Source organism: Eleginops maclovinus, chromosome 15 (assembly GCF_036324505.1).
Source record: "Eleginops maclovinus isolate JMC-PN-2008 ecotype Puerto Natales chromosome 15, JC_Emac_rtc_rv5, whole genome shotgun sequence".
Classification (NCBI taxonomy): Eukaryota; Metazoa; Chordata; class Actinopteri; order Perciformes; family Eleginopidae; genus Eleginops; species Eleginops maclovinus.
In genome coordinates, this window is record NC_086363.1 from 18,771,850 (window position 1) to 18,799,702 (window position 27,853).

General features: G+C 39.5%; 1 protein-coding gene across 1 annotated transcript in view; it reads right to left on the reverse strand.

The window, feature by feature from the left end:
* The window catches only part of lrfn2b (leucine rich repeat and fibronectin type III domain containing 2b), a 152,692-nt gene extending 125,659 nt beyond the window's left edge, over nt 1–27,033 (reverse strand). The window contains exon 1 of the mRNA XM_063901532.1: nt 26,663–27,033. The gene's annotated coding sequence lies outside the window, so the exon portion shown is untranslated. The remainder of the gene's footprint in view (nt 1–26,662) is intronic.
* Nucleotides 27,034–27,853: the final 820 nt, after the last annotated feature.

Below are 27,853 nucleotides of genomic sequence, written 5' to 3' on the forward strand. Positions count from 1 at the left end.
CAGTGGCAACACTGGAGTAATGCTGCAGAGAGGAACAGCGGCTGCCAAAGTGATGATCATCTCTCCTGGATCCACAAGAACAAGACTAGTACACAAGAAGACGTAAAAGCACAAGTCTACCTCACAGGACAATTTTAAGAGGTAACCTGCAAGTGTAGTTCGCAGTGGCACAGGTGCCTACCTTACAGTTTCCTCCCTAAATGTTTATGTTGATGCATATTGTCAAAATGTTCTACTGTGCTATAATAGTAGTTTCAAAGTGGCCTTAATGCAAAGGTTGAACGTCTTGTGCTGCTGGCTGCTCTTAAGTTTGTTTTCCTAATGCTGCCAATTCTGCATATGTTCACAGTGTTATTAGTGAACGTATATCATGAACGTATATTTTCACAGACGGCACGGAATACATTTCAGATTACATAATGTAAATCTTTTAATTGACTTTTGAGGAAATTTTAATCAAACTAACTATTTTAAGATGAAAAAAATAAAAGCCTGTGGGCATTTTTCTTCCAAAAATGTGTTTTAAAAAAAAGTCAACTATAGGTTATGCCCTTCACGTTTGGTAGGGGTTAGGGGCAGACTCTGATGAGCAATTTGAGAATTTAAGTTTATTGCCATAGTGTAAAGCAGACATTAGTAGGCTGTTTCTGTTTGCTACTAGTAATCTCTTCTCAGGGTCATCCATCAGGGTTTATTTTCTGTTTTCCATTTTTTGAAAGTAACAGTATTCATGTTGACATTGTTCTTTTATAATAAAGGTATTTGATTTTTTATTGACGTTTTTATTTCTTATTTTGTATAATATTCACAATAATGGATATTTTAAGCAATTGTCTATTTTTGTTTCTATTGTATTAGACTGTGAAATGTGTACCTATTTCTGGTTTACAGACTACTACCGTAAAGTCATTTTATGTTTGAATACCGTAAAGATAACGGTATACTGCTGGCAACCCTGCTGCCAGCTCTTTACTGTTATTTTACAGGAAAGTTATTTACAGTGTAAATTAATCTGATGCGCTGAAACTAAAAGGTGTTGACACTTTTTAGGATAATCCACCTGACAACACCAACTATTGTTTTCTCTCTCACTGTTCTAGTGGGAATTTGCTGGAGACAGCTGCCATTATAGACTGTGCATGACTGACACATTTGTGTCTCACTCAGGCTCCCTCCTGAACACTTCCTCCTGGACTCACACAGACTCTGCACTGCTCTCTGCAACAAAAAAATACTAGCTGGTTCACAACTCATCCGTCGGGTACAGAATCATGCTTCCATTAAACTTGTGTTGACCGTGTTGGGGTTGCAGGAGACAGAGAGTCATGTCATCATCTAAAGTCATTGTCCCCCCCCCCTTGAGTGTCTAACTGACCCCTCTTGAAGTTGCTGGGCTTACTCCATTTCACTTGATCCTTTACAACAATTTTGTAAGTATGATGATATTGAGCTTATGTATTTATTGATATTCAATACTGAACTTGTGTTCATAAGGCATGCAACATGTTAGATAACAAAACCTCGTTATGTAATAACTCGACACAATTTTCACTTCATTATGCAATATATTTGTCAGCAAATCGTCCAAGCCATTTTTTAGTCATTGACTGCATATGCTAATTAATACGTTTTAATGCAACTTATGCTAACTATGGCATTTACCCAACATATGCAAGTTAGCATCCAGCACTTTCTATGTGCTGGGGAACCGTACTACTGTATACATTTCTAACATATAACTTTGGGATACTCAACATTTCGGGGTTCACACTACTGGCAAGTAGACAATTACATTATCCAAAGTAACATACCTGCCACGGGGTGGGGTAAATAGGACCCAAAAGCAGTGCAAACAGGGAACGCAGGTATGGGAGTTTAAACAAAAAGCGACCTTTATTAAAAAAAACTGATACAAAAATAGAAGAACTGAGGGTGCATGCGAGGGAAGAAAATATAAAAAAATAACAAACAATGAACTGGCAGGTAACATCAACGGGAACAGGCACAAAACATGGACAAGATCAGCTAGGAACCGATGACAACCAAACAAGGAACCAAAGGGGAACTAAGGCTGCGGTCAAATTGTCAGTTTAGCTTAGGAAGGTTCCTAACGGAGCTAAATGACCCGGAAGTACCTCAGTGGCAGCCATGATAAGAGCTGTTTGAAATCTCTAGTCTAGGTGATAGGAAAGGAGCTTTGAAACTTCCTTTATAACCTCCTTTAGTTTAGGAAACACTGGACCTTCCTTTACAAAAGGAAAGGAGAAAATGCTGTCCCACAATGCATTGTGGCCGCAACATGACACAATTAACATTAGGCCGTTCACATTTCGGTGTTTACTGAGCTGTGTGGGGTTTCTTAAACGTTTTAAAACATGTTTGAATTGTGATATACAAAGTGATAGGTTAAGGCATAACTAGTTTATAATAAACACATTTGTATTTATTTTAACATATTTCATATAATCTTACGTATTGGGATTCATCTGGATTAGTAGGCTACTGTGGACCGGAGGGTGAGGGTGACGAGCATAAGTTTCACTTTCCTTTTTTATTTCAATTCCAACCTTTGTAATGAAGAACATATGTCTCACTGTTGTTGATGTTCATAAAGCATAAAACAACACCATCAGAGAGCACGGTGCAGAGTAGATGCGCTTTCAGTAGTCCGCTTTATAGAAACTGTAGTTCCCCACAGCAGCGTAGGCCTACATTAATAACGTTAACGATAACGATCATCACAATTCCAGTGACATGGCGTTTACAAACAGAGTGCAAGTGCATAAAAGCATAAAGAAACAAACTCAGAAATTTCGCGATTCAATTCTGACTAAAATCAAAGCACAGCAGATGGCTCGGAGTGAAAAACTGTGGGGAGTTATAAATAAATAAAAGTTGTTTTGTTGTGGGGATAGGCAGTAGCTTAGCCAGTGGAGGCTTGGCTTTGAAACCGTTTGGTCACTGGTTCAATTCCCCACTTAGACCCAAACACATTTAAAAAAAGATAAATTCAGGTAATAGACTGGTAGCTGCAGAGGTGCCACTTTGCTTCAATTCAATAAAAATAAATAAAAAACTTTGGAGATTTGAATACAGCGCTCTTTTAATTAATACAATGATTACATGTTAATGAATCTTTTAATATTCATTCGCACTGGATTTCAGAAGAATAAACTAGCAAACAATATGTGGTATTGTACTAATAACTTGTTTGTCACATTTTGTACATGAGTAGCCTCCAGTATTTGAGTATATGTACTTTGTTAGTTTCCAACACTGTCAGAGTATATGGAATATTCCTGTTGTCGCAGACTGCTGTGCTATGGCTTGCACTTGCACTGCCCGCAATTTAATTAAGTATAGCGGCTAAAGAGGAGCGTCTCCAGAGCAGTCCACTCACCCCCCAGTGAAACTGTCTCTAAGCAGCAGGAAGTGAGGGCGAAGGACCACGTGGAGGGGTAGTTCACTTATTTTTTGCGTTCTGATTAGCACTAAATTGATGTAATTTAGCTGCCCATATCGTGTTTAACAAGCTACAGGAGACGTGATATTACTTAAGTGTTGTTAACATGGGGGCGGCGACGTTCCCGTTAGACGTCAAAGTCATGCAGAGCTATGTCGATGCGGGAGTGGCCGTGGTTAAATCTAAACTGGGTTGAACAAACCATAGACGCCTCCACTTCACCTCCTAGACCCAGCAGAAGTGTCCTTGAGTAAGCTACCAAACCCCCAAACTGTTACAACTGAAGCAGCCCCTCCGCTCTAACATGCATGTATTTCAGGCCTAATATACAGTATATAGGTCCTGTTTGTGCATATGTGTGTATTTCAACTGTAACTGTATGACAAATGAAAACCAAAGTCCCCCTGAAATCCCCCTGGGGGTTTAATAAAGTATGTTTTCCTCTTCTTATTCTTACTTTGTTTTCTCTAAATGTATTTCAGGCTCTTGCAGTGCTAGTGTGTAAATGTGTGACACAATAAGGTAGCAGGCAGTCTAAACTGGAAATGAGGTTACACACACTTCTAGAGTACGCGCTGTTCCACACCAGAGACAAATTAGTGAAAGCTTGTAATCAAGCGAGAGGACTGTAGCAATGTATAATTATTTATTACAACAGTGGTGGTGTGAAAAAAAGTATGACCACTGGCATTTCTGCAGCTCAGATTCCCTCTTACATGTTTAATAATGTTAATAAGACAAAAACAGAAGCAGGAAAAACAATCTAATGGGAACACTGGATGTTTTTCCCCTGCAGAGTTCTGCTGCTTTACCAATTACCAAGCAAATAAAAGTCATACATATTCCATTGGAGGAGTATATATGAACAGGATTGAACATGCATAGCTGCTCCCATTGGTACAAATAAAAATTATGAATATTTTATGTAGAGGGGACTGGAAATGCTGAGCTGATTTCCCGGCATGTCATCACTTTTTATTATTCACAATCGATTGGAAGGCCTGCTTAAGCACTTTCACAATGAATGGTCCTCACTCGTTTTGTGAGTCATTAATAAAACACTGCATGCCTTAAGGAGCACTTAAGTGATTCGTAATCAACATAGCCACGGGGTGTATGACACAGTAATTAATTTGGTGGGGATTTTTTCTCACTGGGATTACTTTAATGCAGTCAGATTTAATCAGTGAAGATTCATTTATTTGCAGTCGGTGGGAAAATACCACGATCTGATATGTTCATCTGCCTCTGGAACATGCTGAATGTTTTAGTTCCTCTTTTGTAATACACAGAGCGGGCACGCTGATAACATGAATCACAGAAATTGAAAGGGGTACAAGAAAATAACAGGAAATCAAGTTCCAAAAGAGGAAATTACTTGCAAAAAGAAGAGCTCCTGTTTTGAAAGCACAACCATATTGCCTATTTCTGCCAGAATTACAAAGAACATTCCTAACATTAAAGGTTATAACTATGAATGAAATGGCAATTACAGGTAAAAGGTTATTACATAATGCATGTATTAAATTATTTCCAATTCCAAAACTGCATTACTGTGGTATTTATCTAATCAAATTCAGGGAAAATGTACTGAATAGCTGTTGCATTAGGCCTGTTTATAAAAAAATGTAAACCATGAAATCAACAGGAGATGTAATGTAGTGGGTTTTTTAACTGCTGCCTCTAAACATCTTAATGAAAGCATTTGCAGTAGCTTCAAAAACATCCCCAAACTCTCTCTTCTGAACTCTGCTGTTTGCTATAAGTCTTTGATATGTGCATTCGAAGGTCTTTTTAGATTATGGGTTTCACAAGAGTCATGGATAATTGAAGAATACAAAATAAGTATTAGTACGGTGATCAGTTTGAAATGTTTGCTTCCTGAATGTGTTTAACAAATATAAACAGTTCCTACTTTCTGAAATAACCGTATATATTTGGAAGGGATCCACATTGCTGAAAATAGACTACCAGCGCTGTAAAGTGAAACCTCCATTACAATTCTCTCAGCAGTCCTCCTACAGGACGGAAGCTCCGGGGGATTCCTATTGATTACATGTTTTCTGCAAGTTGCACACATATATCTTTGTATAAGCAAGTGTTCAAATGTGTAATACAAGTCGCTGGCAGTGACAAACACAAAGAAAAGGATCAATGTCTACAACATTATTGTTTTTAGGGAAAAAACACTGCACACTTTTCTGACCAAACAGTCAGATACAAGTAGGGACTGGCTGGTGAACATTGAACATGCTATTTCAATGTAGTTTCACACAACTGATTTGAAACAACCTCATTCCTGTAAGAAACAACTGGAGAGAGAAGGGTTTAGCAGGTAGGGTGTGCAGGAGATCACATGACTCAGTAGGTCAGCTAAGGTTAACTGCTCTTGTGTAGCTAAATACAGTATCTAGATTGGTTCAATCATTTTAAGGCACGCCACCATCCTTCCTGCCTTATGACTGGCAGGAGTTATTTGACAATCATGGCTAAAGTGATGGACAGATGATAGTAAAACCACAATTGATAACATGAGCAATTATAAAATACTAGCCTATTTAAATCAGTAAAGTTTTTGTACTCAGGTTTGAACTTGAAAAAGTAAACTGGTCAATGTACCACCGGATGGCTCAATTTACCCCTGGACGCGGATCAGATGGGGCAAGTTAAGCCACAAGACCACTTTCATGGCCCTTTGTGATCGATGCATTATTTCCATTTTGTTTGACAGAAGACATCCTGAAATAAATGTTGTTGCAAACATTGGCTCATCTTACCCCACTCTCCCCTGCAGTTGACAAAAACAAAGATACAAATGATTGCTGCATGTGTAGCTTACATGCTAATATCACGCCACTGCACTGATTGATTCAAGTCTTTGCTTCGATACGTTGACTTCAAGAGTTTATGTTTTTCTGATCTTCGTGGAGAAGGTTGTACAATTGTGTTCCCATTGATTGATTGATGGTTCCCCAAAATCATATGCCTATTTAACTCAATCAGATACATGTCTATCAACTCAACAGGTATCTCAGATATGATTTGGGAATTTTATTTCTAGGCTCTGTAGGGAGGACTGGAGTTGGGACAGGCATCGTGACAAAAACAAAGTCAGTATCCTAGTTTGTTTAAAATGTTCATTGATATCATGGATTGTTGATCATTGAATCAATCCTAACATACAACCCTAAGTTGGTTTGGAGAGAAAATGTGTAATAAGGAATTGTTAACAAGAAGCTTTCATTTTCTAGCTTGACAGTGTTTTTTTGGCAGAAATAACATACACCATCATAAACCTTTGATAATTAAAAGACTGGTTGAGAAATGTAGACATTATGAGATAAGGTTTTGTAAAACAATTTGTTGGGCACATCACATGTAAATGAATCAAGTTGTTAACTCTTAATGTAAAGCACTAGAGACAGGGCCTCCATTGAAACCAACGAACAGTACAGAATAAGCCTCCTATTATGTCTATGTTGTTTATCACTCATTTTAGCCAGGTAAACACCATTTGCTTATACCCTACTGCTCCAACCAACTTGTGTCTTCTTGTGAATAGACTGTATATCTATAAAAAGCGCAGCTCCAGAGAAGTTGCCAGAGACATTTATATAAAGTCTAGCCTTACCTACACATACTGTATAGTTATTTTATCAGGGACTTTGTATGAACTTAAAAAGGATAAAAATGTTGGAGGTTAAACATTGCGTTTTAAGCTGCATTCTCTCTCACTTGCTCAGTCAGGGTCCACAGTGTCACCTTGCTGTTTAACTGTGCTTGTGTCCCCCCCCCCCCCCCCCCCCACACTGTCACCAGCTGTACACAGACTGTACAGACAGGAAGTGCTAAAAGAGGAGGACTACATCCTGGCTCTGTGTGTGCAGTTTGCATGTCTCTAATGGAAGCCCACTGGGCCATGTATAATGCATGGGGCTGCATTAGTGCTCTGTGTCCTTCTGCCATCAGTTTCCCTCCCTTGTCACCCTGAGAGCTGGGAACCTACATAGATAACAAGACTCGCTTTAACCAGGAGGAGAGAAAAATAACAAGCAGACTTCCAGTAAGACGAAGTTAAAATGAATGAAAGATCACTGTGTTCTTGTTCTCAGATCCAAAAATGTCAACTGATGTTCTGTGGGAGCCAGACAATGTCTTTCAGTACAAAGCTATTGTTTGATATTGCATTTTTAATGTGCTTTTCATGAGTTGAATAAGCATGTGTTCAGCTTCAACTCCATTCACAGTTTCTCAGTTTGATGATACAGTTCTGAGTGAGTCAGGATCAGCCTAGCACAACGACATACTTGCATGGTCTGACCCCAGGCTGTCCTTAACCGCAGTATGAATTATTACCTCTGGTTTCAGACAGAGGGGGAAAAGAGCTGCTGCAGCACAGGCAGCATGAGAAACATACAGAGCTTTTTGAACGTTAAATCATAGAGACATGTCACAGTAGAGACACTAAATACTAATATGAACCTGAAGAATAAAATAATATGGCCTCTTTAACATGTATTACAGAAACAGTGTGTTTCTAACGACCATGTTATCTTCAAAGTATGTTGAAAACCTGAAATTCTATCCTGAATTAACTTTTCGAGTCAAGATAATTTGATTTTACTGTATGACTTTTTACCACCTGCAGCTCCTCTTTCCTGTTCTGATTCACTTATCGCTCTCATAGCGTCAGTATCCGTGCATTAAGCAGCTGTTTTTAGAGAGAAACCCTGAAAGCTCACCCAGCACCAAAACGCAGACGAATGCAGTTAGAGACACAGCTGGTAACAAATGATAGTGCTGCTGTGTAACTGAGTTTACTCACAAGACATTTCAACTTAAATGTAGATAATATGTCCGGTTTGTGTTTACAGAAGTCCATAGACAGTCCACCTCATCTGATTATAACATGAGCAGACGATCAGAGGGTTAACAACTTGCCCTGTTGTAGTAATGTCACTGTGCCCCAAGAACTCCTGATTAAATTGGAAAGTATATATTCAACAACAAGGTTTATAAAAGCTAATTATCACCTGTCACATGACTATCACACATACATGTCTGGCATTCATCCTCAAAGGATTGTGTGTTCATACAGGAAATTGACACAACATCTACACAAATGATGCACCTGCAATGCAAATCAGTCCAATGACCTTTACTAGTGGTGTTCCTGGATGGATGGATGGATGGATGGATGGGTGGATGGATGGATGGATGGATGGATGGATGGATGGATGGATGGATGGATGGATGGATGGATGGATGGATGGATGGGTGGATGGATGGGTGGATGGATGGATGGGTGGATGGATGGGTGGATGGGTGGGTGGATGGATGGATGGATGGATGGATGGATGGATGGATGGATGGATGGATGGATGGATGGATGGATGGGTGGATGGATGGGTGGATGGATGGATGGATGGATGGATGGATGGATGGATGGATGGATGGATGGATGGATGGATGGATGGATGGATGGATGGATGGATGGATGGATGGATGGATGGATGGATGGATGGATGGATGGATGGATGGATGGATGGATGGGTGGATGGGTGGATGGATGGATGGATGGATGGGTGGATGGATGGATGGATGGATGGATGGATGGATGGATGGATGGATGGAAACATTTTTGGTGAAAGCTGCATTGTTAACAGCCATTGCACTAGAATAAAAACTATGTTTCAGTTATAGAATAGCTAAAGATTACACAATATAATTGTAATTGATACATTCTAACTGGCAAAGTAGAAGTTTTGTAATTAAAATATAAATACATCCTGTGAGTTAGTGTAAATACAATATGTAGAAATTGTTCGAAGTTATAGAAAGACATGAGTAATTATAAAAGATGCAATGAAGGAAACGTTGTTGACCCATACGAAATCAAATGGTATATAACTGATGTAACGTTCAATTACTGATGTCAACATATTTTTCCTTAACAAAACCACCTTCCTAAAGTAAGTGAAAGTGAAACCTAACAAAACTCAAACATTTTCACAACCTTGGATATGTCTCTCCTGTTCTAATGGCTGGTGCAGTTTGCCCCTTCAGAAGCGTTAGAGTGCTAATGAAAAGGAATGATAATGTCCATTTAATGGCTTGATAACATTCAAGGCAGTTGGTGATTCACGTCCATACACTTTAAACTACTCTTTTAAAAGCATGTTTTAAACATCCTTACATGAGTTTTGAACATAACATTATGCAACACACATCCTTATGTAAGGTAGGACACAATACCCTGTGTGTTCTATGGGAATCTGAAGCTTCCTGACCTACACTATATCAGATATTAACCTTTTGATCCTTTATTCACAGAATTAAAGACAGCGTGCTGATCCGGAGCCAGTCCAGCAGGCTGGCAGCCGGCCCGGGGATGGATGGCAGGCCATTGCAGGAGGGGCATAGAGACTAATCCCTGGAACCGTCCTCAGTGATATGTCAGCAAAAATGCTCAAATCACTGTATTAGATATGCTGCTGGATGCATACTGTCAGCGTACAACAGCAGGACTGCCAGACACATCCTGAATGAAGCAAATCTGAAGTAAATAACAATAACTCACTGTATTCATCACATACAGTGAAGACATGCAGGGAAATGATTGCACTCTCTGTGATGGCATACATTAATTAATGAAAAACAATAATGGATTGATTGTTGGGTCATAGGATGGTCCACACGGTTAAATAAGACACAGTGCAAAGGGTGAGCAAGTGCTACCTTTTTAACAGTGCGTGTTTTTCTTCTCCAAAGCCAATTTCATCATGGAAAAAGAAGATTTTATAACTTTTTGTTTTAGATATATCAAATTATTAGAGAATGGTTCCCAATCCAATACAAGTGTGACCATCTGATCCACCATCTCAACCTTACCCAAATACTGCACACTGCATTAGAGGAGCAAAATGTGTGTGTGTGTGTGTGTGTGTGTGTGTGTGTGTGTGTGTGTGTGTGTGTGTGTGTGTGTGTGTGTGTGTGTGTGTGTGTGTGTGTGTGTGTGTGTGTGTGTGTGGGTCTGGGGACAGTTTATGTTAACACACAAGTGATACAGATCTTCACAGGTTGATGTGTTCAAATCAAAATGAAAGTTTGAAGATTGGATTAGCGCTACCAAGGGCCATGGTTCCACTTAACACCCCTGTCCTGAATTGGTCCATGCAACGTTTGTAGTGTATAGTTGAGATCAAAATGAACTCTGAGTTTAAAGATGGGTGTGGTCCTAGAAACAGTCTTCGGACCTTTGTACCTGCCCTGCTTAGGGTACTCACTGCACATGTAAACATACTCACTGACAGCTCACTGAAAATTCTGAAAGGTTGACTTTAATAAAATGTATATGTCCAACAAACATATTAGGTTAGTTGAAAGCAATAATATTAAGTTGAACCTTTTTAAATTGAATATTATTGCTTTCAACTAACCTTGTAAAGTTATGTGAAATCTGTTGAACCAATACATTTAATTAAAGATAACGTTTCAGTTTTTTCAGTGCAGTTTAACGGCAAATTCAAAAACAACTGCAAAATAATTTGTGTCAAATAAAAAATATTTTCACAGCATAAAGGCAATTAAAACAACAATCTATGACACAAATAAAATTATATATTGTATATGGTTTTCCCTTTTATGTCAGCATGCTGGAAACAGGAATAGTACAAAAATGTACAGCATAGGGCTGATCCTGCTCTGCACATGTGTTAATTTAACATTGCTTTTGGCTTATTGTAACATCAGTTACTAAAAAAGATAAAACATTCAATCATGAACATCTAATGAGGCACAATTCATTGCACATGAGAGCTTTGAGAAAGATACTCTGAATGCTACCCCGCTTTAATTTTCACTTGTCTTTAATATGCATAACTTGTATGGCCCTACTCTGAGCAGACAGTAAACTGGCCTAATGTGGCTAATCTACAGATGGAGTGGCAGAATGCACCATAAACACTGTGTTATAAGTGAGTGGCGAGTTTATTTAAATACATTATGTCAACATATTTCACATAACTGTATTAGGTTAGTTGAAAGCAATTACATTAAGTTTAAACGAAAAAAAGATCAACTTAATATTATTGCTTTCAATTCATCTAATACAGTTATGTGAGATATGTTGACATAATGTATTTAAATAAAGTCAACGGTTCTGTTTTTTCAGTGGTAATCACCGTATAACAATGTGTATTGAGTCATGATTCCATAGCTACCCTGGGTTCAGCTGGTTACATTAACTATAGGTTGTTTGTTTTGGATACATTACAATAGAAATGTCTCTTTCAGAAAGACAAAACCTATAACAAGAATCAAAACCTTACAATATTGTGAAGTATTCAAATAATTGCATATTCTGAAATAATGGCCAGCTAAAGTTAATATGAGGCAGAATAACCTGTAATGGCTTGCCTGGTAAATACAAAATAATGTACCGACAAGTCATCAACAAAATATGTTTTCTTTCCATACTTTCTAGAACAACCTAGAGGAGTATTTTCTGACCTGTTTTCCAGGATGACTGTTACTTCCAGGACTGGTAACAATCACCAATTAAAAAATGAAAGAAGTTGAAATGATAACACCATGTTTAAGGTCCGGTTAGCTTTACACACAAAAGTTATTTGACTGGGGTTCCAAAAATATCATGGCTTGGATTGAAAAAAAATCTTAAGTTTGTGCATAGTCTATGTGCCACATTATCCAGACCATGCCTACCTTTATTTTAATTCTCAGACCATTTAACTCCCAGGTGCACATGGATATTGGAGGAAAAAAAAGGCAAGTATAAAGTAAGCTAGAATAATATGACTATGGCTCAATAAATTGCTTTCAAAAAGAGGGAAAACTTTATAAAATAAGTAGTTTGGGGATGCTATTCAGTGCTATTTAACGGAACTTGTATTGTAACTTGTAACTCAACTAATTGTGCAAATTTCCCAAGTAATGCGAGTAAGAATCTGGCAGTTTCTAAACACTGAGGACCAATACCAATCATTTTTAACATAAAGCTTAGAGGTACTACATTTTTCCAGGTTAAGTACACGACAATGTATTTTGATTAAAAATGATTATTTACTGTCATCACGGATAAATGGTTATGGTTAGGGAAGTGTGGTCACAGCTGTGTTAGAGTCTGATGATTTCTTGAACCATCCATCCAGCCAAACCTGCCTAAGGGAACTTTGTCGCTCTATAACAACATCACCTGACTCCCTCATTTACTCAATTGAACATAAACCTATGTTTTATAAGGGCCCTTGCTGGAAAACTGTTTCCGTTCAGCTCCAAATGGTCCTTGTATTGAGATCATTTTGTCAAGTGTGTTTTCAAGGTCAATTTCATCAGTCAGAGGCCTTTATACAGGAGGATTACACACACCGGTTTGCCGCCACATTGTGTACTTCCATCCTCTTACATGCACTCTTATCATAAGGTGTAGATTTAGAGTTTGGAGAAGTGAATGCCTGCAGCAAAACGACAGAGCAGTGTAAATGTGCTCACCAGGCAGTTTAATCTCATTGTCATCACTCATGTCCATCTATGCTTCTGCTTTTGTGGCCATTCTCCTTTCTTTTGTCTGTGTATCCAAACAGTTCTCATTCAGGACTTGTGCCATAGGGACGCCTGGTCAGGAACCCTTAGCATAACTTCACAAAACACTTGGAAGCCAACTATAAGACCTCTCTGAGGTCGCAGTTTTTACCTCATTACTATGTTATGTTTAGGCCAGAAAAATAATTAGATACGGTGAGAAAAATACTGTGGCAACTTTGTCTCTTAGGGCTTACATTTTTGAGTACTTTTATTCCGTTTGCCTTTGGGGTCACATCACACACATTCAGCCTCTCTCTACTGTCTCTCTATATACAATACTTCCTCCGGAGCACTTGATCTGAGTGTCTAAAATTGCTGCGGATGCATTTACATTGGAGTTACTTGAAAGCCTGGCGTGTCTTATACAGACGCTAAAAGGCTGTGACAAAGCATCACCTTTTGATGACTTGGGAATGGGACTGGGCTGATGCACCCAAAAGACAACTCACTGCTCACTGTTCAAAATCAAAGCCGGATTGTTCCTACATTGAGGTTGTTAAATTTTGTATTTTGTGCCTCTACAGGGACATGTCTCCATGCTTTAATGTTCAGAAAGCTCTTTATTTTTCTCATACTGCCTGTGCTGCAGCACCTCTTTTCACCCTCTGTCTGAAACCAGAGCCCAGTCTGCCCTGATTGGTTAGCTGGCCGACTCTGTTGTGATTGGTCAACTGCTTAGAGATGTCAATCCCCTTAGCCTATCACGTACAACACATTGCAGTCTAGCCAATAGAAGAACAAGTGTAACATAGTGATGTCATTATTTTATGGAAGTAAACAAAAGAGTCCAATGGAGGCATTTCCAGCAGGGGGGGAGTGTGTGGTTGAGAATCTCCCTCTGGAGGGAACACAGTAATTTTAGTCTTTGTTGACCATTTGCATGCACAGAAACCTATAGAACACACTACAGGAAAGGGAAAACCCCCAATAGCATAATAGGTCCCCTTTAAAAAGAACTGACTTGGACAAATGATAGCAAGAATTGAAGTATGGGTCCTGTCTACCATTTGAAAATATATCTTGATGAGAGTCTGACAGGTACTGTGCCCTAAATCCTACAGTATAAATTAAAGTCCACTACACTATTGTGTTGGTGGGGATACAAGCTATGCTGTAGTGCATTCAAATAATCCCTATGCTTAGTAGTGAACAAAAACAGTTTACATTCATCTTCACATCCCCTGATCCAATGACTAGTAACTGAGTATGTGAAACACAAATATGGTTTTAACATTGTGCTCATGTGATACATTCAGAACAGCAGATGCAGAACACAGGCCCACACACAGCAGTAAGCCAGGAATAGCACTCACACGTGCTCCTCGTTGTGCTGTACTGTAAAGTATGTAGGTTGAGTTCTGTTTCCACCATTAGCTTCACTTCAAAGCCTTTTTTTTTTTTGCTGCTCCAGTCCCCTGGGCTCCTCCGTCCTCCTTTCAGGGTTTGTCTCAAATCAACAGCTATGCAGTGAGATCAATTACACAATGCATCTGTGGGAGCAAAATGCTTCTAAACAAGCTCTGGCTTAGAGGCAGCACTGCCACACGACACTTGGTCATTAGGCTAACCACAGCCTATCAAACGGAATACTGTGAGTACTTTTCCCACTGCAAAGATCACAAAATGAAATATGATACAATGCTTAGGTGTAAAGAGTTTCCAGGTCTCTCAGAATATTCATGTGCTTGTTAACTGGACTTGCTCATCCGAACGTCTGCCTGCTTTAGCCAAGTTTGTAATGAGCTGCTAAAAAAAGCAGCTAAAAAGAAGCAGGCCAACAAAATCTAAATATGATATGCCACGTAAAGAGGACATATAATGTTAATTTTCAGGTGCATGTTTGTATTGAGTGCCTCTACTGTGACATGTCTCCATGCTTCAAAAAGATCTATACTTTTCTAATTCTGCCTGTGCTGCAGCACATATTTTCATATTTTCTTCTGTCTGAAACCAGAAACAAGGACAATGGCTGGGTTTTACGCAGGGGGGGCAGTGTGTGGGGGAGAAACTCCCTCTGAAGGGAACACACAGCATTTGAAGACCATTTATATACACCAAAAACTATACAACACACTACAGGATAGGGAAAACCCAACAAAGCATAATAGGTCCCCTTTAAAAAGAACTGACATGGATAAAATGATAGCAAGAAGGAAAACACAACATGAGTCAGTATGAAAGACCCCCGTGAGAGACATTTACTCACTTACTTGAATATAGGGAAACATATTAAATTAGCTCAATGATTGTTAGCCAACAACAGGCAAGCACAAACACATACAGGTAAGCCCATAATAAGGTCAATATATTTTACTATCTGACCTATTATTGAAATATATTGGGACAATAAATGCTTTGGCATAGCCTCTTTTAGCACCACTATGTCAGGGTACAATTCATTGAGTTAAACTCAAACTTAATCACCAACCAAGGCTACCAGGTAATCCACAACTAATGTCTCCCTTCAGCCCTTTACTGAATATGGCTAACAAATAATATGAGTAAATTCAGAGACTTTTGGGTTGGTGCATTCCCTCCTCGAAATGATCCATAACACAGGGGAAGTTAGGAATTAGGGCCTGGTTCTGTGTACATTTAGAATAAAGCACACACATCTTACTGAAAATAGTCAGTAGATTTCAAATAGTTTGAATAAAATCTCTTTCTTAAGAGCGTGACAGCGAGTATTTGTCACTGATAAAACTGAAACAGTAGTGGAAAACATGACAACGCTTGAGAGTAATATAACATTATTCCAGGGCAGGCTCTCTAGCCCCTGAGGTCTGTCGATATTCCAATCCTACCGGGACACACAGATTTTTACAAAGGACGAATTAGAAAAACAGTAGCTAAAAATACCATGAAACCCAGATAAATCACTGTTTGTTTGTGTGTGTGTGTGTGTGTGTGTGTGTGTGTGTGTGTGTGTGTGTGTGTGTGTGTGTGTGTGTGTGTGTGTGTGTGTGTGTGTGTGTGTGTGTGTGTGTGTGTGTGTGTGTGTGTGTGTGTGTGTGTGTGTGTGTGTGTGTGTGTGTGTGTGTGTGTGTGTGTGTGTTTGTGTGTGTGTATAATGAGAGCGAGCAGGGACTCAGCTGGCTGATTGGGCTGTGGCGGGACAGAGCTCTATTCATTAGGGAGCGGGATCAACACGACAACAGAGACCAGAAAGGCGCCCGCTCTGCCAAAGCAAACAGGATTTGCTTTTATTCAATCTACCTGTTCTCCATGCAGTTCATTAAGGTACGCGGAAGTGGAGAAACAAACAATTCAAAGTAAAAGCATCCTGGCATTTAGGCTCTGAGAGGCAGAGGCAGGTCTAATTGACTCAAAGGCCACGGTGCAGTGAGTGGCAGTGAGTGTGTCAGCTGCGGCTTACCAGTTCGTACACAGTAACCCTCTCATAGGCCCGCTAACAAACATGGAGGGGGTGGGCTTTTGTGAGATGCAAAAACAACACTTCACTCTTTCTTCTCACACTTCCTGCTCTCATGCAACAACCTCATCCACATTTACTAGCTTCTTATAACCTCTTGTTGTTTTTATTCTCCCTTTACTAAACGGCTTAGTTGAATACACAATTCTGATTTGTACATCTTGGCACTTTTTTCAATAGGAGACTACTGCTAGGGAAAGCAGCAGTCGCACCATTGGTCACAATTTAGCACCATTGCTTAAGACGCTCTGATCTGGCACTATGTGAAGTCATATCAATTAGCAGAGAAAAGCATTGGCCATGAATCACAAAACAACATGATTCTTGTTGTATATTTGTGGAGAACAAGACACTTTTGATTAATGACGTTTATACTGTCCCCGGTAAAGCAAATAAAAATGAAACAAGAGAAGGATAGAGGGGTTAAAGACACTGAGAGCTGGACAACAAATGAATCAATTACAGCAGCCTACAGGGAACTAACTTCTTGTGTAAATGGTGCTTACATAAACACAGTAAAGTCAGACAGGAAGTAAACAGTAAAAGGAACAGAATAAGTAAACACTAAAGGGAACACCAGAAGAAGACAGACAGGATGTAAACACTAAAGGGAACACTAGAAGAAGACAGACAGGATGTGAACACTAAAGGGAACACGGTATGGGCTCTGGTAGTGTTTAAAGACTGGTTCATGGAAAAGAAAATGTGAACAGACTTGTACAGTTACAGAAAACCTCGATCAGTGCTGCCGTCACTGTAAGTTACGTTGTTGTCACTGCAGTTTCAGAGGCAGCTTTCAGCTTCTAATCTCTGCAGAACAACAGACTTCCAGAACACCTGAGACCTGCCCTCACACACTTTTCAACCCTAACCATAAAATGTTTTTATCATTACATATTTATAATACATAAATGAACTCTGCTGGCTTGACATACACCTATTTTCCTTGTGAGCAGGGCAGGATTATCAAGCCCCAGAGCTGCAGGATGCTTTGTCAGTACGTTTCAGGTCATTACATTTATTGCAAACAGTTTGGGGAATTTGCACCTCTTAAGTACAATAAGATTCAGTCCATTCAGTGTACTAAACTTTCCATGTGTAGATTTGTGTGTGTGTGTGTGTGTGTGTGTGTGTGTGTGTGTGTGTGTGTGTGTGTGTGTGTGTGTGTGTGTGTGTGTGTGTGTGTGTGTGTGTGTGTGTGTGTGTGTGTGTGTGTGTGTGTGTGTGTACTGTCTTATGTGCACTAAATACTATATGTTTTTTGTATTGTATTATTTGAATTTTTTCTTCACATATCTTCTCCTCCTAACTTAATATTTCTTGCCATTTGTCTCGACACGGCTGAAGAAAGGCAAAGCATTTTTTGGACACCAAAGCAAAGTGAATATAAAAAATGATACAACACTTGTCGTAAAAAGTGATGGCTTAGAGTTTAACGTTTCATGGCCATATTGGAATGAGCTGACAAACAGCTTCACTGAAACAGCTCAATGTCTCTATTTTCATATCTCGGCTCCCTGTTGCCCATGTCCCGCAGGGCTACCGACCAAGACAAATACTGCAGGTTATTAAGCAGATATTAGACATTTAAGAAATAGCAATTTCAGCCAGGGAATAAGCTGCTTACACTGAATGTTCACACAGTGAGCGGGAACAGCCTCATGATCTATTTAAAGCCGGAGCACAGCGGTGCAGATGAGAAAAGTATATTCTGATTAAAAGATGACATCTCAAAAGCTTTTCTGCTCACTGATTGTTCTGCCACAGTGGCGTGACCTCATTTCAGGAAACAAAGAGGGTTTCTTGTTAGCCTGGATAATCTGAAGTGAGAGTCTCCTTATGTTGCATATAGGATGGGGATGGAAAGATGAAATAAAGGAATGTAGTCCCACACATACTCATTGTAGATGGTGTTTACTTATTTATGTGATGCTAGTTTGCTCTCATTTAGACTGAAGACATCTGGCTTTGCTTTATTTTGTAATTTTTTTGCAAAGAGGCCATAGTGGTTCTTTCTTAATTGTACCAATTAATAAATATTTAATAATGAAATGACTATATCATTGTTTGATTTAGCAACTCGGTATACAAATATATTCTAATCAATTGTAGCTTGTTGACAATAACCTTATGGTAATTTATTGTTTTATAGAAAATAATATTTTTTTTTTTGAGCGAGATATATATATATTATTGTTATATATTCGGTAGTTTTCATCAATAGTTTGCTTCATATAGTATTGATAAATCAATACATTCAATTATCAACAGGAATAAAAGCATCACAGACAGAAAGCCAAATTTATTAAGAATGAAGGAAATGAACAGAAAACAATATGAAATGAAGTAATATGTATTTAAATACTCTATTGTTTATGATATCAAGTTAATAACAAAATAAGCTATAAGCTAACGTTTCACATGCCAGGGTCCATGATCTATGATACTACTTACATATCAATTAAAGCAATTAAATGTGTGTAACAAATCAGTTGAAAAAACTGGAAAAACTTAGGTTGAAAGTTTGAATTAAAGATAAGAATACAAAGTCATTAATATAGGTGGAGCCCTATATTAAATGAAGTGCACATGAATGATCTGTGCTAATCCTGTGGATCCCGGGAGTCTGCGGGCCCGCTGCCAACGCTCTGCTCATTTATTCATGATTACTGATCCCTTCTCGTATGGCCAACCCAATCCTGGCTGTGACAGGTCAGCACTCTGCGAGCCAAACAGTCCCTCAAGAATGAGCTCAACATCGAGCCAGAGCCTCATTTCCTGCCACCACCACCCCCCACCACCACCCCCGCCTCTCTGTGCCAGCAGTGTGTGGTGGCCTCTTACAGACCTGTGTTTACACTGAGGTCACTTCAGCGTCTACTCGCTCAGCTGGGAGGATAATTTCAGCTGCTGTTTGGGTTTGTTGATGCTAGGTCATTAGAACATTTTTTAAAAAGGATCATTTCATTTAGTGGTACTGAATAACTGATTGATTCCTAGAGCGCTTCCTGTAGCCGTCTGTGGATTTCTACAATGTGAGGAAAAGAGAGTTTAGGCTCGCATTGACCACGATAAGCTGGCAGGCAAAGAAAGCATGTTCTGTCAATTTTTCTGTCAATTTCCTAAGCTTATTTTTAGTATAACACATTTCTGGCGACATGCAACAACATGCTTCAAAACACAAGACACAACACCTATACCTTGATAGTGTAATAATCATGCTAAAGCTGGCTAGCAATGCAATCTGGAGGAAACAGAGGATGCAGGGTAAACCAAAAAGACAAAGGATGATGATATTAAGTTGAACCTATTTATGCTTAATAATATTGCCAATAAACCAAATTTCACTTTGGGATGAATAGAATATTTGATTGATTGATTTGTTACCTATGCTGATCATAACCATTGTCAACATGGCTCCATGAGACATAAGTAAGATCAAGATGGATTCATCATTCAGCAAAACTGGAGAAGAGCAGGTTTGGATGGTTAAGAACAGTGGATGTATCTTTTACTTTTAACCAAAATCAAGACAATTTGAAATAATGTATTGATGCTGCATGAGGACTTATAATATCCTGACAAATATAAAGTTTCAGTCACGGGGAATCAAAACATATGTGCCTCATGTCTGTGTGAGCAGATTTGACTTGAGTTAGGACTAAGAGAGGAAAAAGTGTGGTAATGATGCAAATTGAGGCAATTGGGTGAGAAGGGTTTTAAAGTGCCTTAAATGCCTCGATAAGCTGTGTGTCAAAGCCACTGCTACTCACATTCTGCACCCCCGGCCCCCACTTCTGCTTTCCCTAACATTTTGAAAACCTCAGCTCCATGTTGAAGCAATGTGAGCTTGACTTGAACTACAATTTACATTTCTATGATTTCCAACAACAGACTGATTCAAGATTTATCTAAAATACATGAACTGTGATGACAAACGCACCCCACAAAACAACAGATGTTGTTGATTCACTAATTGGTTAATTGACTCATGGTTTAAGCACTAATTCAAAACCCTTACAGTGTCAGAGCAGTTTGGCTGTATTGAATCAGCAAATTCTCACTAGAGACTCATCAGTCATACAGTGTTCTTTTTTAGTGACACATGACCAAAGTCCTTTTGTCGTTGGTGGTAAGTACTGGCTTGGGGAGTAACAGATTATATATATATATATATATATATATATATATATTTGTTTATATTAAACAATACAACATGTATATGCCCACTTATTTCTTCATTATTATTTGTTCTAACAGTTTGTTTTAAAACCGTTACTTACCTGTATAACATTTGTTATTTATTTAATTAATTTTTATCCTTGTGAGAATCTGTACTGTTTTTCTTCTCTATCTGTTGCTGCATAAACTCCGAAATTTCCCCACGAGGGTTAATAAAGGTTCAGTTTATTGTATTACATGTAACAGGATTACGTAATCAGGATACAAAACAAAGGTAACTTTATTCCCTTACAGTTACATAAAAAGAGACCAAATCAGATGTTTAATTTCTAAAATTGGGGATTACTTGCAGGATTACAGTGTCAGTAAAAACCTAAAAAGAGTATATACTGTAGTGTTTGTTGTAAAGAATCAGATTGTATTTCTCTGTAAGCTGTTCTGTTCTGTAGGCTAATACTTTAAGTGTGAATCAATACGCCTACTGACTGACTCTGCTTCATGGTTCTGTCTTTCTTTGGTTCATTTTTTTTGTTTTAATTCAGCAGGTGAACCTATATGTTCATAAAATTGTGTGTGTGAGTTTAACTGTGTATGTTAAACTAAACCGGAGCATTTTCTGTCAGCTCAGATTTTAGTTCTGATTTTTTAAACTACAGTATGTGCACATCTGTTTCACTGTTGGTGTATGGGCTGCTGCCTGAATATGCTTCAAGGCAGGCTTTTTATGAAAAAGTTCTCAGAGCAGAGGACACATTTTTCATATCAAATATCTTGTCACATTGTTCTGTTGTCTTACATAAAACACTCCAGTAAAAAACGTCTTATTGATGTGTATTCATTCTTTTACTTATTGGCATATTCGAATGGCTGAGAAATGAATAGGATCAATAATAAGATCCCAAGTGGTTTGAGGGATATGTTTAGGACCTCCTTTTTGAAAAAGGGCAGTGTAATCCTTTTTATGGACACTGGAGCATGAAATGCTAATCTCTCCCAGATGGTCATGTGTTAGTTCAGGCAGGTGTAGGGCATATGGACACCGCAGCAGTAACCCAAATGCTGCTTCCGCCACCAAGAGAAGGCTCAGCGGGCCCGACATGCTGCATGTTACTTCCTCCCAGCCTGCCAAGGACACACACTCACACACACACTCACTTTGTCAGACGCAGACCCAGTCAGAAGAATGAACACTTGACTCTCAAAAATATCCATTCATACAGCTCTTCTTGGAGAAAATTGAGGCTAAAGAACTGGCAGGCTTGGCTATATAATCCCAGCTTTAGGGATGTTCAGCGAGAGGCAGAATCGATGGCAAATGAGGGGACAGTGCAGCCGTCCGTAGCAACAGATGAGAGAGTCATCCAGAGAGGAGGGAGGGGGTCCCGCTGTGCATTGCCCTTTCTACCTTCAGTCTCTTATTCCTTCCAGCCCGGTGCCCGGCTGCTGTAACTGACTCAGTTGCTGCCTCTTTACTGACCGTCACAACACTGGGTCAGGCTAACGGTGACATTAAAGCTACACCGGGCCGCAGGGCAGCGACCGCTCACTGCAGCAGCAAGGCTACGTCTGGTCAAAGCATAGGGTTGTCATCACCAGTGGACAAAAACATGATGACCTCCTATAGTTGAATCAATTTCACATAACTGTATTAGGTACATTGAAAGCGATAATATTCAATTGAACCTAATGATTTTATTTTAAACTTAACAATATTGCTTTTTAATAGCCTAATATAGTTATGTGAAATTTGTTGACATCATACATTTAATTAAAGTCAATATTTCAGTTTTTTTACTGTGGGCAAAATGGAAAAATCCAAATATTTTGACATTGATATTCCAACAATATTTTAGGTATTTAAGTATTTGTCAGTAAAAGTGGATAGAAGAAGAAGAATGCTTTTTATTAATCCACTGGGATATTCAGTTTTCACAATTTTAGTATTTGATACACACAGTAAAAATACACACATAAGGTCTGAATAAACCACATGCGCAAACACATGCATCGTTCTATGGTGAACTGCCGGAGGCAGCCATATTTGACGGCGTCAGGCAGCAGTTCGGGTTGTGACGCCTTGGTTCAGGTCACCTTATTAAGAAAGGCACCTTAAGCAGTGCCCAAGAGGTGAAGTGACTCCTCTCCAGTCCACACCCAGTGCTTTGGGCCGATCGGGACATGAACTGGTGACCCTTCGGTTCCCAGGTCAAGTCCCTACAGACTGAGCTACTGCCAGACTAATCTAGTATCATTTACAATTTAGTATACAGCTGCAACAGTGTGGTTCTGTAAGTTAGACATTTTTCCTTACATATCAGTCAAAACCAAGTTAGTTAGACGTCAAACATGTTAACATTTGTAACATTTCACTCAGTGTTTTAAATTGAATTCACATATGTCCTACCCATTCTGCTTCCTAGGTAAATAATCAATGTTCACAATAATGTAAACCATGTTTTGGACTGGATGAGAGTGAATGCTCATTTTTGCATCATTATTCTTGTTTACATTTCATTCATCAAAACACATATTAAAATGATTATAAAGGGATTTGTATTTGTTTATTTTATTGGTATTGAAATACACAATTCACATTTAATTGAATTGACTTGATTGAGAGTACTTGTTTAGCCCCTAATCTAGCGCATGTAGTGTATGTACAGAAGGCATGTTGTAGCTACCGAGGATAGTACTGGGACTTGGTCAGAACGACAAAAATCACACTGACCTTTACAGCTGTACACACACATAGATTGTAGCTGTGTGTCAATTTTAATATAACCCTTAGTACACTGCCATGGTGTGCACACTCCTGCAGTGGCAAATTTAGACTGTGCCCGCACCGGACGTGACAAACGCTATCCTTAGCTAGCTAGCTAGCTGGAGTGATTGTTAGCAGTATCAAATCATTACAGACTGCTCAAATATCCCTGCAAAATTAGTGCTGGCTTCTTTTCACACAAGTATAGTGGCAGGTTACTAAAATAGTGAAAATAAGTCCATAACTTTTGTTAGTGCGAACGCAATCAATTGTTGCGTAACTTCTGTCATGGTAGTGGTTGAGCGTGAGGAGGGTCCAGCGTTCCACACTCAACTTTTTGTCCTTTCTAAGAGCATCATCTAGGCACTGGTTTATGCACTACTTCATATCGGAGACACTTACTGTATGCACTCAAAACCACACATCTAACACAATTTGAGTCACAGCACTTGTCCTGGCCTTAAGTGTGTATTATTGTTTTCTTGTGGGATAAACAGGCTGTCAATCGCGTCACTGGCTAACAAGGGGTCAGTCACACAAACTATGATTCGAGTTTGTAAATGACTTTCTGTGCTGTTGCCTAAAGCCCTGATGACTCAACAAACTCTCCCAGTGTGCCACTCCTGTCTCCTGCTGCTCACACTGATTGGACTTCTCACAGCACATATGACACAGTTAAACAAACAAGCTGCTACTAATGCTGCTCATCCATCGCTGCACCAGGAGAGCAGAGTGGAGGCTGAGTCAGTGACTGGCCGGAGAGACGGATGATGAGCATAGATAAAGGAGAGGTACAGGAGGATGTGGACGTAGTCTGTGTCCGGGCTTCAGTTAAGACTGAGACGTAGTTCTCTGCTTGTCCCTATGGAGCTCAGGATTGGGCTTAGTGTACTCAGCCAAGAGCACGGTGACATATGTGCCATTATTTATAGCCAGCAGATCCGCTGAGAGGCCCAAGGACTGCTTAGAGAAGGTATTATTTGAGAGCCCAGAGAACAACCTAACTGCCATACAGCTCACAGGACATGTAGAAACACAAAAACGCCCCACAAACAGGAGAGGTATCGTACTGTCATGGAAAACAGAAAAACACAGCAAAGATAAACAGTGTATTCGACATTATTTACTAGATCCTAAGCGATCAGCTGGAGATAAAGCATGGAATATGAATATAATAATAGTATAATAGTAAAACATTATCTGGACAAAATATATGCTTCTAATAACAAAACTATTTAATTCAGGTATTAAGGGTTGCATGATTTGGAAAAAATGCAATTATTTTGACTGGTATTGCAATAAGTCACTTTATCATCGATACAATAAATGAAATCATCATGGTAGATTTTATTAAGTCTAAAATAGCTCTGCAGCAGATCCATACATTATTTTTATATTTTCACATATTTTGCCTTTACCAGATATTGTGCATACTGGGATATGGACATTGCACAAGTCCATATTATGATATTGATAAAAGTCTGACAAATTGTTGAGCCCTAAGTAGTCCAAAGTATTTTATGAGTTTCTTTTGTCCCATTATGATTTTAATTCAGGTATTTTTTTTCATATATGATCATTTTCTTTGTGTTTATGAATGACTTTTGCTTGTTATAATTTTGAATTGAATTCCCTCAATTTGTGTATGCATTACTCACCTCTAAAACCAAATGTGTGCACGTAAAAAGTCTCTCAGCATCCAGTTCCTCATACTGACATGACAGTGCAATACAGCAATATTTCAAAATGAATCACCCCGGTCTCTCATGACACATGTCATGCTTTGCAGTCGGGCTCATATTACATTTAGTGCAGCAGTGAGGTAAAGCAAGTCATAGCTCTGACAAATTTAAGCTATGCTTACTGAGGGATTAGCAGTTTCACTGTGGAGCCTTGCCTGGGAACTCAGAGAGGGGGAGTAGGTAGATTAAAGCCCCCACCCCCTGTCCACACACACACACACACACACACACACACACACACACACACACACACACACACACACACACACACACACACACACACACACACACACACATACATACAGGACACAGTGCTGCCACCTCTAGCATGACAACAAAATATGTGTGGGAAGGGTTAATGGTAAGCCAATTAGAGAGTGGCTCTAATCTGCGTGAGGCAAAGGTCATCCCTTCGTGGCCAGTGGGATTGGGGGTGGAGATTTCTTCAGTTGCCGTGTTACTTCACCTGAATCCACACCGTCTGCCTGCACCTCATCCTCCCCTCCCCGATCCTGAACAGCACAATAAACAACTTCCAGCCACCGGCCCTGTGGCTGCGTCCCCACTCAGAGGGCCGTACAGGGGCCATGCATTATTCACCCCTGAACATGAAGCATGGGAAAAGTCAAGGTTGTGAACTGTGAAGTGTTTTGATGAAAGGACACACGCGTGCACAATTCTTAGCCCCCAAGACAGGAAAGGAGACTGAATTCCAAATTTGCACACTGTACTATAATCAGGCTGCAAATATGATCAGGCAGGAGAATGTCGCCTGGGCGGCTTCACCTGCTGCAGTCTGATGGCTTTTAATCAGCTGATGTGATCATTGCAGGGATACTGAACAAGTTCCATGTGTTGTTACAATCCATCAGCAGCCCGCTACAGAGTAAATGCTGTCTGCCTCTGCAAATATATGCAGCCTCTCCAAGACTTTACATTAGTATTGACACATTATACCAAGTTGTGATACTAACATGTCACATTAAATCATCCCATTCAGAATAGCTCTTTCAATATAGGTTCTATACTAAGAACTGTGCTCATGTTTGATTAGTTTAAATATATTATTGCTTGATATTGGAGATTACTGATAAATGGTTTTGACTGATCATTATTTGGCAACACTAAGTTAGGCTGCATGAAGCTGAGGGATGTGTTGGATCGGAGGGGCGTAGTGTATCTGGAGGAGATTTTATCCTACAGCACATTGGTCTGGGATGCTGCACGAGGGGGGGATAATTGAAATTCTCAGCAATGATATTGCACTCCGTTTGATGAACACTGCCTGTGTCCACTTCAGCTAAATAGGGCAGTGAGGTACAGGCAGCACGGAAAGGAATCAGACAGTTAGAGGAACACTAACCAATGCTTTGCTGCAACAAACAATACAGGCTAAATGCATAGAACACGCCAATGAGTCCAAATGTGAAGCCAAGTTACCGCGTCATGCACATCCACACAGATTATCGACTTCTTACCTCTTGGATCAGGCTTTTTCAAAATGTTCCTCCCTCCATTAGAAGCAGTTGATGATCAATGCATTGTAGTTTTCATCTCAACAGTAATTCCAATTGTAATTTCCACTCATCGTCCAGGAGTCCCGGTATTGTCTGATCACTCTTTCCCTCTTTGCGGGTAAATAAAAACGCGCGCACCGCTCAGCCGCTCACTGCTGCTCTGTGCGCGCTACTGGCGAGCAGATCGATCGGCTCCCTGCTTTAAGTTTGAGGAACAGCATGTATGAAGTTTCACAGACATCCCCGTTCCGATTGAATAGATATCCACTCGCATTTTCGGCGATGAGAAGGATGGAGATGATATCCTCGTGCAGCAGGTTAACAATGTTCTCCCGCACCCCCCCTCCCCCGCGCGCTCTGTGCTGCTGTCTGCGTTTTGATCTGGCTGCAAATACCCGCAGCCTGTAGTCCTCTCTGCCCGTGCTGACGGCAGATGGATGGGATGGATTCATGTGACACGTCTAAAATGCAAACACTGGGGTTTTTCATACTCTCTCTGGGGGGTTATTAGTATCAGCAGCCACGCTGGTAATGGAGATCATAATGATAATGACGTAGAGAACCTTAGCTACTGAGGAAAATCCTATCCATTTTTATAAAACGGATTAACACTCGGTATGTCTATCTCTAAGGGCTTTATCAAAGGAAAGACCGCAGCACAGGTGGGAAGTAACTAAGTACGTTTACTCAAGAACTGCACTTTGACTTACTTTTACTTTACTTGATTATTTCCATTTTATTCTACTCTGTACTTCTACTCCATTCAAATTCAGAGGTAAAATGTGTACTTTTACTCCACTATATTTATGTAATACCTTTAGTTACTTTACAGGTCTGGATTAATGATGGTAAATATAATCACCCTTAAATCAGACTGTAGTTCACCTGGAGTAAATCCAGCAGCTACCCTGCAGTATACAAAGCCATTGCAACTAGCTGCACCTTTACCAGCTCTGAGAACACTTTAATGATCAATAATTATAAAACATATCAGAGATATTATTCTGAAATGGACCAATCAAACAATCACTACTTTTACTGTCGCTACTTTAAGTACATTTTGATGAGAATACTTTCTACTTTTACTTGATGAACTTACACTTCTGAGTAATTCTCCCACCTCTGACTCTCGGTATGAATCAAAAGGCTTTA